Source organism: Marmota monax, unplaced genomic scaffold, assembly GCF_021218885.2.
Source record: "Marmota monax isolate L192 unplaced genomic scaffold, Marmota_monax_Labrador192_F-V1.1 WCK01_AAM20220418_F8-fsc00249, whole genome shotgun sequence".
Lineage (NCBI taxonomy): Eukaryota > Metazoa > Chordata > Mammalia > Rodentia > Sciuridae > Marmota > Marmota monax.
The window spans coordinates 1,900,204-1,913,890 of NW_026694242.1; positions in this window are offsets into that span (position 1 = coordinate 1,900,204).

Sequence of the window (13,687 nt, forward strand, 5' to 3'; positions counted from 1 at the left end):
TCTGATATAACATAACTCTAATTTTGTGGGTTGTTCTCTTGTGTTCTCTATTCTGTACCATTGATCTATCAGTCTGTTTTGGTGCCAATACCATGCTGTTTTTGTTATTATTGCTCTGTAGTATAGTGTAAGGTTTGGTATAGTGATGCCACTTGCTTCACTCTTCCTGCTAAAGGATTGCTTTAGCTATTCTGGGTCTCTTATTTTTCCAGATCTATTTCTATGAGGAATGTCATTGGGATTTTGATTGGAATTGCATTAAATCTGTATATTGCTTTTGGTAGTATGGTCATTTTGACCATATTAATTCTACCTATCCAGGAACAAAGGGGATCTTTTCATTTTCGCAGGTCTTCTTTAATTTCTTTCTTTAGTGTTCTGTAGTTTTCATTGTAGAAGTCTTTCACCTCTTTCATTAGGTTTATTCCCAAGTATTTTATTTTATTTTTTATTGAGGCTATTGTAAATGAAGTAGTTTTCCTCATTTCCCTTTTAGAGGACTTGTCACTGATATACAGAGTTGCTTTTGATGTATGGGTGTTGATTTTATATCCTGCTACTTTGTTGAATTCATTTACTAGTTCTTCAAGTTTTCTGGTGGAATTTTTGGGGTCTTCTAAGTATAGAATCCTATCATAGGCAAAGAGTGCTAATTTGAGTTCTTCTTTTCCAGTCTGTGTCCCTTTGATTTCTTTATGGCTGCGGCCAGTGTTTCAAGAACTATGTTGAATAGCAGTGGTGAAAGAGGGCATCCCTGTCTGGTTCCAGTTTTTAGAGGGAATGTTTTCAATTTTTCTCCATTTAGAATGATGTTGGCCTGGGGCTTAGCATAGATAGCTTTTACAGTGTGGAGACGTGTTCTCCCTAGTTTTTCTAGTGAAACCCCCTCCTCCGTCCCTCTCCCTCCTCTCCTCTGTCTGTCTTCTCTCTCTCTCCCCCACCTTCCCCCCTTTCTTTCCTTCTGCTGCTTGTGCCAAACAGCCTTTAGGGTCCTCAGAGCCCCTTCTCGGCTGGCTGATGGAGGAGGTGCAGAAGGTGCCTGGCCTGACTCCCCTGGGTGCCTGACTGCCCTGGGTGCCCTCTTGAGGTTGTGCCAGGAGCTGCTGCCATTGCTCCCTGGGGAGGGCACTCACTCTCTTGGTTCCCCAGGTATTTTTAGGTGGGTTTTTCCCCAAATTAACAAATCCACATGCTTCTGGGTCAGTAGCCCTCCCAACTCCCCTGGGCACGGCCCAGGGAATAGAGCTGGCCCTTCACAGTTCTGCTGCTTGGAGATACTGAAGTTTTTGTGTTTGTGTGCTTTTTGTTGGTTTTTTGTTTTTGTTTCGAGGGGGGCAAAGCTGATGCAGAGCCCTGAGCTCCTTTTTCTGCACCCACCCTGTTCCTCTTCTCCCTGCGGTGGTTTTGCTCAGTGCTGATTTGACTTCTGTTGACTGGTGAGAGTCCTTGCTCCCCAAATGCTGGAGTATAACACCAGAGAAGCCGCCTGGGCAAGGGCACAGTGGACAGTGGAAGGCTTTATTAAAGCACAGCAGAGAAGACTTCTCCCCGAAGGAAGGAGGGGACCTGAAAGGCGGAATCCATGGATCCCTCTTTTGTAGCTAAGGTCTTCTTTCAGCTTTGCCACACTCCTGTGCTTTGCTTCCCTCTATCCAGAATGCAGGTGGGAAGGCTAAAAGGTGGGAACAGGTGGGCTGGAGGAGTAATTGGGCAGGAAGGGCCTGGGGCAGTTTGATGAGCACCTCCCTGTTTGCTGGGAGCTGCTTCATTAACAGTTCCTTAGGATGGGTTCCAGGCCTTGGGGACAGTAACATTTCAATTTCCCCAAGTGCTGCTCTCGTTCCTGGACTCCATTCTCCATAATGCTCTCCATTTTCTGTATCTTACTCGATATTAGGCTCGATTTACCTAACTACCTATCTGTGAATCTGGCTTCACTGATTCAGTGGAGTTGGGGGGCGGGGTGGCCAGGGGAGAGGCTCTCCAAGGAGGTCTTGATGGAGGCTCATGGAGGGGAGGGGAGCTGGGAAGCTGTGGCCTCTCAGACCTGAACCACCCCCCAGCAAAACTCATTCCCACCTGAGCTCAGCCTGTCTCTCCGCCCCTTGGTCTTCTCCCAGCCCCTGTCCCTGCCATTCAGTGGGCTGGGGGAGGTGGGCGTGGACTCTTTGGCCTCTCTGATCTGTAAAGACCCCAGGCCACAAGGCCTGAGAGACAGAAATTCTCCATGCCACTTTGGATCTCTCAATGGCATCTGCTCAATTCCTGAGCTGGTTTTGGCCTGGAATTCGCGATCTGAGCACCCAGTCTAAGTTCCTGCCACTTTTACATGGAGGTATTGGAGTCTAAGCTCCTGTGTGATTGGCTGACCATTCCAGTTCCCTTGGCGGAACAGCCTCTGGGTTGGCCAAGACAGTCTGCACCTCCAATCATGGGGTTTGCATGTCAAAATAGCCCAGCACCACAGCTCCTCTCTCTCTCTCTCTCTCTCTCACACACACACACACACACACAAACAAACACAATACACAAGCTCTGAATCAGCTTTGCCCATCTCTCAGCAACAAGAGCAATATATATATATGGTTTCTTGTTGTTGTTTACATATACACATATGTATACATTTCCCCCCTCACACCCCACTCCCGGCTCCCACCTGGAGTTCAACTCCTAAACGGCTCCTTAGCCCTATCTGGTGTCCTCCAACTTGTCCAGTGTTCAGGACTTTCTGTCCCATATTGAGAACCAGTGGAGCGGTTCCCCCCACCCCCCTCCCTCACCTCCCAGAGAAGTGACTTCTTCTCTGATTGTGTCCCAAGTCACAGAACTGTGTGAACCACCACTTCCCACAAATCCACCATCTCCTCCTCCTCTTCCTCATTCTCTAGCTTCATGATTCTAATGTAGTCTGGAAAAACAGAAAACAAGCACCTGAGAAACGAACTTGGGCAGATTGAGCGCTGACAGGCGGTGGCTTCCTCTGCTGCCCAGCATTCCTGGTTACTGCTGTTCACCCACAGAGACTTGCAGTGGCTAACAGGCACCTGCACAAGAAAACCACAGCAGCAGAGGCAGGAGACCAAGCAGTGGGGACAGTCCCTCCAAGCTCAGCGCAGTCAAAGACCCTCGGCTGCTTGAACTGAGAGTCCCGAGGCTGTTAACAACCTTGCACCTTGGAATAGAATGGCACCAACTCCTATGCATTGCTCCTGGCTCAGACTTTGGGAACATCCTTCTGGGCTGTGCAACCACTAATCAAGTGTTGCTTCAGGGTCTTGGTGTCCAGACCCCCGTTTCCTGCCCCACTGCCCCTGCGCCATCAGGAGCCTGAGTCTCCTGGTCCATCCTCTCACTGTCTGCACAGTTCCCAGGAATGCCGTTCCCAACAATTTCATCTGGATACTGCAGATCAGTACCTACATGCTGAGGTCCTGTGCCACCCACAGGGCCATGGGGCAGTGGGCCACAGCAGGACACGACACCCAAGGGAATTCTAACATAGACGCTCAGAAATAATGGAGACTCACTAAGACCAGCGCTTCACCTTTTGAGGGGAGGGGTGTCAGGAGCTGCCACATAGGAACCCAGCGCCCCTGAGCCTTGAGTGACAAGAGTGTGGACATGTGGCCAGCCAGCCCTGGGCTGTGTGCGAGAACCATGGGCACTGAGCGCACAGGGTGGACTGACCCCATGTGGCCCTTCTCTTTAGGAGGGCCTCCCTCTGATGTTTTTGCTTGCCCTGCCATGATCCCCACACAGCTCATGAGATGGGTGTGGCCTCCCCAGATGTCAGTCAACCTGCTTACAACAGACATCAGGAGCTAGACCCAACCCCCTGAACCCTGACCCCTTGCCTCATTTGACTGGCTTTTCCCCAATAAAAGGGTTCAGCAGTTGATCTCTCCATCTCTCTCTCTCTCTCTCTCTCTCTCTCTCTCCTGTCTCTTTTTCTCTCTCTCTTCCCCGACCCCTAAAGTCAGAGGAGCCATCACAGGACCCAAAGAAAAAGTCATTTTTCTGTCTCTGTGTGGTTATTTTGTGCAGCCCAGTTCACCTGGAGTGACCCTGAGTGTTTTAGTAGTGAGACTTGACAATTGGTGGCCTGTATGGGCATTCCAGAGTGATTTGTAGAAATTTAGTGTAGTGGAATTTCTCTCTAGAAGTTAATCATGCTTAGAATTGCAGAGTATTGTGGGCTGAATTGTAGAAAGTAAGTGAATTAGGTAGAAGAAAATCTGTGACGTTAAACGGAATGTTTTTGTCTGTAGAAAGAAAAAAAAACATTTTTATAATTCTAGAGACCCTAAATAAATGCAAAGAGTTATTAAGATGACTAATGGGATGTGTTGTTAAGTTCAGTCCTCTCCCATGGGAAAAGTGCTTCTGTGGACTCTCTTGGATTGTTTTTGGAAATCTTTATAATTTGAAATAATATTAGGTAAAGGTTTTGGGGGGCTTATGTACTAGAGTCTGAGCTTGGAGAGGAAGAAAAGTGTGTTGAGACTTGATACAAGGATTCTTTACCTGTTAGAGAAGTGAATTTTATTTTCTCTTGTTTTTGTGAAGACTCACAAGGTTTATCCTGAACCTCTTTGCTACATTCCTGTCCTATGGATCAGAGTGGCTGTGACTCAGCTGCTGGGACAATTTAGCTGCTGCTCCCTATGGGGTCTGCACTAGACCCCCCAGCCAGCAGAGCTTTAACCCTTAAACAACCTGGCCTGCGTCCCAAGGGCAGACTGCCTTAAGATCTGGTAGGAACACTGGCGTCTGCTGTTAAGACTCACTTTTAAAGTCCCACGTGCTGCAAGGAAGGTACCAAAGACAGGAGAACACAGGCTACAAGTGCAGGTCACAGAGACAAGGCAGCCACCGCCCACCAGAGGATCCTGCCGCCTCCAGGAAATTCAGACAAAGGAAGGCAACCAACTAGGGTCACCATGGTAACGCCCCAAGCCTGGCCTGTTGACTGGCTTCCTGGTCCCGCCTCCCATATGTTCTCGGGCTTCCCATTGGTCTGTCCACTGTCACTCAGAACTTCTGGTCCCGCCTTCCAGCCACTAACCTGCACTTCCTGTTTCACCCAGACCTGCCTCTGAGACTACACAGAGCCTGCAGTGTTAAGAGTGCCCACCTGGAAATGCTAAGGAAATATCTTTTTCAGGCAAAATCTAACTCCACAGGTTTCTAAGTTGCAGCCCTGAGCCTCACTTATTTTCAAAGCCAAATAACCTAATTTTTTCTTTATAGCTGTATTATGAAGACACATTGCAGAGTAATATGACAAGTTAAAGAAATTCATATGCTTTCTATTTTGCTTTTAATTCGGAAGGTTATAGGGATGCATTTACATCACAGGAACAAAAGCTGGTAATGTGCCTATGAAAATCAAGAAACCCTTATTCTAATTCCTGACTATATAATTGCAAGAAATGAGTAAATGTATACAAAGATCGTAATTCAGCTACATCATGCTATGACCCATATAAGCGTGCATTCCTAGTTAAAAATAAATTGAAATGGATCCAAATTTTTATTTGAGATAAATATATTTTACTATAAATTTGCTTTCAAGAGATAAAACAACCATTGAGTAATCTTGAACTCTCAAATTATTGTAGAAACTTTATAAGATGATAAACAAAATTCTGTTAACAGAAATATCCAAGAACTTTATATTTTCATTGAGATATTTTTTTCTTATCAAGGTACAATAATTTGTTTACATTCTAAGGTTTTTAGAAATTGTTCCAAAGTACAACCAGGAAAAATTTTAAAAGAAAAAGAAGACGCTTCAACAGAGAGGAAGTGCACACTGGAGGTCCTCAGAAGAAGAAAGAAATCATCTTTGGGTAAAACAAAAAGTTTATATTCCAGATTTTAATGATAGAGAAATTTTCCTAAATAGGAAAATCTTTGCATCATTATCTAGACAGATATAGAAAGTTAAAACAATTAAAAATGACATTTTTTAATGTACTGGACTGACTATAAAAATTTTAACTGATTAATTCCAGGATATTTCAGACTATTTGCCTGATTTACTATGCTGATGTGAGCTAAAATTTTTCCATATTTTTGACATGATAAAGACCTATAAGACATTAAGTTTATTTTCTTTAAGGAAGGTCTTTATTGCCTAATGATTCTTGCTGTTTAAGGCAAGGATTAATTTTGGTGAATAAATTTACATCCTGATTTAACACTCAATATATTGAACGGCTGACTTAGATCCCAATTTTGACAATTCTCCTTGGAGACTAAATCTCATTGATTCCCAGACACTGCTGATTGCTGCATATTTTGTTTGTTGCATAGTTGTAAGATTTGGAAGAAACATTTTATTAGAATCGATGTTCTCCAAAAACAGTCATACCTTGGTTTTAAGCAATAAAAGCTACAAACTTTGTTGGAAATTCATTGATAAGTAAGTTCTCTGACTGGACCTATCTATGATCCATAAAAAAATATGGTAGGATTTATATACTACTCCCTACCCTGGGAAGTAACCTTAATCATATTTTCTAAAAGACAATTCAGAGACACCTCATTAAAGAATGATATTCTGAAATATAGAGATATCTTAAGACCTTCTCTAGGAAGAGATGGAGGGTCCTTTCTAAATTGTTAGGTTAAGCTAACTCTATTGGGAAATTACAATGATGGATTAAAGAAGTCTCCTTTTCATATCTAGCTTCAATCACTACTAACCAAAGTCCTTAAAATTTTGCCTGCAGTTCCGTCACGCAGCGGTGAAGGGGAGGGGAGGAGAGGCCAGGCAGGGAACTCTGGGAGAACCTCCGGTGGGCTGTGGTCCCTGGTCAGCCACAGACATTGCGTGGATCCAGGACTTCAGCTGCTGGGCAGGCATCAGCAGAGAGACCCCGGATGTCGTTGCAGGTGGACTCTGTAGATGCCACTGTGTCCTGCAAATGCAGAACAAGGTCCTGCACTACCTATTGGTAACCCCCTAACGCAGGCCAGCAACACCCTCAGGGCCTGGGGGAACAGGCCACTTAAATGCCAGGGACAATTGTTCTCCTGAGCCCAAAGGGATACATAACAGAGTCTCAAGGATCAGTGTACTTGGGAATAAATGTGGGTTCTGGAAGGGGACATAGGGGGCACTTAGTTTCCAAGTCCACCACTGTCCATCGTGGTGACTGGAATGAATTACCTCACTCATAGCCTCATGGTTAGGAACTTATTTTTCTCAGAAAATTCTTTTCTCCTCCTCCTCCTCCTCCTCCTCCTCCTCCTCTCTCAATTTTTAAAAATGTTTTTAGATGTCAATGGACCTTTATTTTATTTATTTTTACCTGGTGCTGAGGATAGAACCCAGTGCCTCACACGTGCTAGGTGAGTGCTCTACCTCTGAGCCCCAGCCCCAACCCTCTCCTTTTTTCTTTATTTTTTATTTGTAATCCCCACATACTGGTTTCTGTCAGTATTTATTTTATTGAAATTTATATATGGATATGTACGTGTGTGTGTGTGTGTGTGTGTGTAAGTGTGACAGAGAGAGAGAGAGTCTGTTTTCATTCTTTGTGGCATTTTTACCACAGGTCATATTTAGAGACAATTTTCTATTAACATATTCAGATTAATTCCTTGCACTCAAGTCTGAATGTGTCCCACCAACGTGTCCAAGCCACAGTCCTGCAATATAATATCCTGATTGGTGACTGTTGCACACCCTCTGAGCTGAAGCCAGATGCATTGAGCTTCACGTAGCTTTGTAGATCTGTTTCCCAGGTGAGTTTCCACATGGGAGATTTGGGGGGTCAGGTCTTACTCTCTGATATCCTAATACTTTCTTAACAGGTGCTTCAAATTGTCCCTTTTTAGCATTGCTGCCACACAGATGCGACTTCTCTTTGCAGTTTCCACAGTGTGCTTTTGATCACCAGGACTATGGGTGCATTACACTGTTTTCGAATTTCTCCTGTGGTGAGCGATTACATGTTGTTTCTTGGTTTCCTGAATTCATTCCTTAGTCATTTCTCTGAAAATTTCCAAGAACTTCCTAGAGTCTGCAGAAGCATTCACATGAGCATATTCTTCCCACTGAAAAAGAGCACTAGATGTCGATCTAGAGCTGATTTTGTGAATAAGTGTCACTATTTGAGACCTAAGAGAAGAAGAAAGGATGAATCATTAGTTTGAGTTTGTAGTCAGGCAGAGTGGATCCTGAATCCCAGCACAAGTCTTAAAACTCATGGGGCTTGGAAACATTCCGTTACGTTAAAAAGTTATTTAAGGGGCTGGGGTGGTGGCTCAGCGGTAGAGCACTCACCTTACATATGTGAGACCCTGGGTTCCATCCTCAGCACCACATAAAAATAAATGAGTGAAATAAAGATATTGTGTCCAACTACAATTTTTAAAAAATTCAAAGTTATAAATGAGGTTATATAAACCTCATTTATAAGAAAATGCAGAATGATACCATGTGTCAAAATGCAGGCAATTCTTCAGTCTAAACTTTACCCACAGCCTTGATGGTTTGCTTTTACTCTGACACATGTCAAAATGCAGAATGTTTAGCTGGACACGGTGGCACATGCCTGTAATCCCAGTGGCTCAGGAGACTGAGTTAGGAGAATTGCAAGTTCAAAGTCAGCCTCAGCTGGCTTAAGACCCAGTTTCTAAATAAAATAAAAAATAGGGCTGGGGATGTGGCTCAGTGGATGAGTGTCCCTAAGTTCAATCCTCAGTACCAAAAAACAAAACAAAAAAAAAACAAACAAAATGCAAAATGTTTTTCCAAAACCTCTAGTCTGGGCTTTCCTTATTTGCCATGGTCTATATAAAGCTGGAAATATGTTATTTGGGTCCCTAGGATCAAAAAGCCCTGAATGCTTTGGCTTTGGCTTTTATAACCCTGTCATGGGAACAAGCCCATATGAGCCTTTGGGAGGGAGAACTTTTGGGGACAGGAGAATCAAAGTGCTCAGGTTGACAGCCAGCTCATTCACTGAGATTCAGCAACCTTATCAACCGTGAGCTAATTACATGCAGCATTAGATCCCAGCTGAACCAGTCTGAATTGCTCACCAGCTTCATTATGAGCCAATAAATTGAGTATTTTTATCCAGCGATAGATAACTAAATCACCAGGCAGAGTGGGTGCCAAGATTTCAATCACTTGGGATGTAGAGGTTCTATGGCAAACAAGAGGTGCCTGACAGATGCTGATTTTTTTCTCTCGTAATTTAAATTTAAAATCAAACCTCTTATTAGTGTTAAATTACACAGAATATGTGTGGACACACATGCATACGATGGGTGCTAAATCTCTCACAGTGACCCACCCCACAGGAAGAAACAGACACCACAGCCTGGCCCTTAGGTCCCAGTCCAAGTTACAAAATAAGATTTCTTTTGTTTAAAATAGAGCTTAGGTTAGGGGCTGCAATTGTGGCTCAGAGGATCAGCGCTCGCCTAGCCTGCTTGAGGCACCGAGTTCGATCCCCAGCATCACATAAAAATTAAAGGTATTGTGTCCACCTACAACTAAAGATTAAATGTTTAAAAAATAAAATAAAAGACAGCTTAAACTCTTTGGAGATTTAAATGCATGTGACCTCCAGGGACACCCACTTGTGTTTGCTTTTGGTATCTGAAGTGGGAACGGCTCTGTGCCCAGTTATCAGGTGAGACATAGTGGTCACCATCTGGACGCCTCCTGGTTGGAGCTCCCGGCTCTCTCCATCCAGCATCTCTCCTGGTCTCTGACCTGGGTAGTGAAGAAGTGCACTCCCTCCCCCGGGCAGGGCTACCTTCTCCCTAAAGTCAGGGGACCAGACCTCTGCATCCTCTGTGACCTGAGATGCATTGGAGGGTTAGAGTGAATTCTGAAGGTCTACCTCCAAAGTATACAGACTTCATTAGGAAGTTCATATTGGAAACATCATAATATTTTAAATACCCTGGGTTAAGTTATTGCAATGGGATTTCATGGTTCTTTTTAATCTTTAATGTGTGAATGTTCGAGAATCTTAAATGACACTTGAGACACATTTTATCAGTGTTGGAAGTTGCTGCTAATTTAGGGAGTTGTTTCCCAGTTCAAACCTCAAACAGCCTCCTGATGAGAGCAGAAAGCAGAAAAGTTAAATGAAATGTTAAAGTAATGGCTAAGAAAGGGTGAGTGGTGGTGGGGAGATCTTGAGACACTGCAGATTGTTTAGAACTAATTGCAAGGACTCACCGTGGTAGAGACTGGAGGCTGAGCGTCCACTCCAGAGGGTGACCCATTAGCCCTCCTCAGGCAGCTCAGCTCCTAGGGCACTCTGCGTGGCAGCGGGGTGTGGGTCTGCATTTGGGACTGTGCACACCCTCCCTGATCACTGCTTGGTTATTTCAGGTCCACCCTGCCCCAAGTCCCCTCTGGAGTCAACATGCCCGTAGCCCAGCATCTCCACAGATGGTGTGGTGAACATTGGGCTGATCATCCTGAAAGGATCCCAGCTCTGTGTGGGGTTCCTGCATGAGAATAGCTGTGGTCTCTAGGGACCCCCATTCCTCCTTCCTCCTGAGCTTTCTAAATGTCTGGAAAGCAGGCTTCAAATCCAGAAGATGCCAGTCCTGCCATCTGGCTCTGCATGGGTCTCTGAATGAATTCCTCCACTCCCAACTCCTTGTCCACCTTGCCAATGAGAAATTCCCCCTCCACACGATCAACTCGGTGGAGGTGTGGGGCTGGAGCCTCTCAGGGGCCCTGCATTTCCATTGTTCCTGTGGTTGGCTGTAATGAGCTACTGTGACTAGCACCAGATCCCCAGGACTGCGGCCATCTGCTAGACACCCCACGTCCAATCTCTTTAGCTGTGTACCCAGGATTATTATTATTACTGTATCAAATGGTGGTTCTGTCTTAACTTTTATGCAGAACCTTAGACTAATTTCTGAAAAGCTGTACAAGAGCAGGCCCTGACTCCAGATGGGTGTCAGTGGAGGATGTGGGTACCTGTGTGTGTATGGGGGGGGGGCTGTCCTCCTGGGTTGTGGGGAGATGAAGGAACCCCAGACCCATGTCACCTCTTTTCCACTCTGGGACTTGGTGCCCAGCTGACTGGAGAGGGAGAGGGAGAGGGAGAGGCATGTGGAATCCTCCTGTCCCCAGGCTGCCTGATCCTGGGTGGTAATTGTGGGACCATAAATACCTGTTTGAATGTAGGTCACTTATTTTTATTTATTTCATTTTTTTCAGATTTGTTGCTAGAGGATGAGAGGTGAGTAAAAGAGAAGGAAGGACCCTCTGGTTTTTCTGGTCACTACCTAGTTGTAGCAGGGCCATTGGTCACTAGGCCTGTGACTCCTTCCTGCTCTGGGACTTGGTGCTCCACTGTTGGCTCATGACTGAGCTCATGTCCAGTGTGTGAGGAAGGCAGTTTCTGAGGATGTGGGTCATGGTGGCTGCTGCAGCTTCTCCTGATGTGAAGGAAGGGGTGCTCAGGGGACCCTGGACCCTTCAGTCCTGAGTAACGCCAAGGAGGGGTGTGGAGGCTGCCCTCAAAACCAGGAGCTCCTAGATTGGTGTGGACTCAGCTGGCCAGGTCACTGCAGCAAGAGTTAAGGGATCATAGGGACACCCGTGAGAAGGAAGGAGACAGAGCAGAGGAGCACACTCTCCTCACTCAAGGGCTAAGGGGTGCTGGGTTCCTATGTGGCAGCTCCTGACATATTCCCGCTTTCTTAATATAAAAAAATGCAACTGGGGAATTATATCTTTCCAGTCCCCTGATTCTTGATCTGAGGTCATCATGATCTACTACTGAAACACAAAAGGAATTAGTAGAAAACATCTCATTTCAATAGCACAATCAACTTGGAAGATCCAGGTTATTATTATTATTACTCTGCCAAACACTCATCAGAAGATTCTTCATCTTTATTGCATTTGGCCATAGTAACACAGACATATTTATCCGGCACGACATTTAGGCCTTTCCACAAACCATAGAGCAGAGGGCTCATTTCATAATACTTATTACAGTGGCTTCTAGAGCATTTTAACTGAGTTCCCATCCTTCCATCAGCCCTTCTCTGACTACAAAGGATCTTGGAAGTAATGTAAGTCAAATATCAGAAAGTCCAGGTTTTAAGTTTTAAAACCTAGCCACCAAGGCTGTATTGTAGAAGCAAGGAATCATATTTAAGGTAGTGACTCCAAGGATCCTGAGATCAGGAGCTGGCCTAGGTTTGGTTAATTGGCATGCACCTGTTTCAAAGCCTGAACATGAACTTCAGCATATTATAGCTCTGAAATATTAATTGGCAATAACTAGTGATATAATAAGATGTGCTGTATTCTTACAGCCTACAGGATATTCATCATCTCTTACTTCTCACATTAAGGAGTCTATTAGGTCTGTCAGGAGTGTAAATATCCTGAAGGCAGAAGTCAAAGATCAAAACATCCTTTGGGTGCCATCTCGCTGAGGGTTAGGGTATTACCAATAAACCTCCAGGTGCCAGGCATCCTGATCATCTTTATCAATTCTGGGAGACCAGTCTAAAATAGGCCCATTATTTCTAGACACTTTAAGTTGCACGGGCAAGTCATTTGCACAATTTATCCACTTAGGAAAGGTGCCAATAAACTTAAACAATTTAATAGGTCTTTTTTCATGTCAAAATATGGACAAAATTTTAGCTCACATCAGCATAGTAAAATCAGGGAAATAGTGATTTTAATTAAATTAATCAGTAAAAATTTTTATCATCAGTCCAGTACATAAAAAAATGTCATTTGTAATTGTTTTAACTTTCTATATCTGTATAGTTAATGATATAAAGATTTTCTTAATTAGGAAAATTTTTCTATCATTAAAATCTAGAATATAAAGATCTTGTTTTACTCAAAGATGATTTCTTTCTTGTTCTGAGGACCTCCGATGTGTACTTCCTCTCTGTTGAAGCATCTTCTTTTGTCTTTTAGAATGTTTCCTGGTTGTACTTTGGAACAATTTCTGAAAACCTTAGAATCTAAACAAATTATTGTACCTTGATAAGAAGAAATATCTCAATGAAAATATAGTTAAAGTCCTTGGATATTTCTGTAGACAGAATTACAGTTGTTTATCATCTTATAAACTTTGTACAATAATTTGAGAGTTAGAGATCACTCAATGGTTGTTTTATCTCTTGAAAGCAAATTTATAGTGAAATCTATCTCAAATATCTGTAAGTAAAAGGCAGAGCATCAGATAAATGCACGTATAAGAAATATATAAATTATGTGTTTTCTGTTGAAGAAAAAAATTAGATAAATTCGTATTAATTTAACATATAGACATGTTCATTGTTTTATGGATTAACAATTACAGGTTATTTAAATATCTAAAAAAATATATATTAAGAATAAGGGCAGGGCTGTGGCTCAGTGGTAACAGTGCTTGCCTGGTATGTATGAGGCACTGGGTTCGATTCTCAGCACTATATAAAAATAAAAAAAATAAAGGGCTGGGATTGTGGCTCAGCGGTAGAGCGCTCCCCTAGCACGGGCAGGACCCGGGTTCGATCCTCAGCACCACATAAAAATAAAGGCATTGGGTTGTGTCCATCTACACTTAAAAAATAAATATTAAAAAGAATCAAGCTTTAAAAAATAAATAAATATATTGTGTCCATCTAAAACTAAAAATAATAATAATAATAAAAAGAATAAGGGCATAGGGCT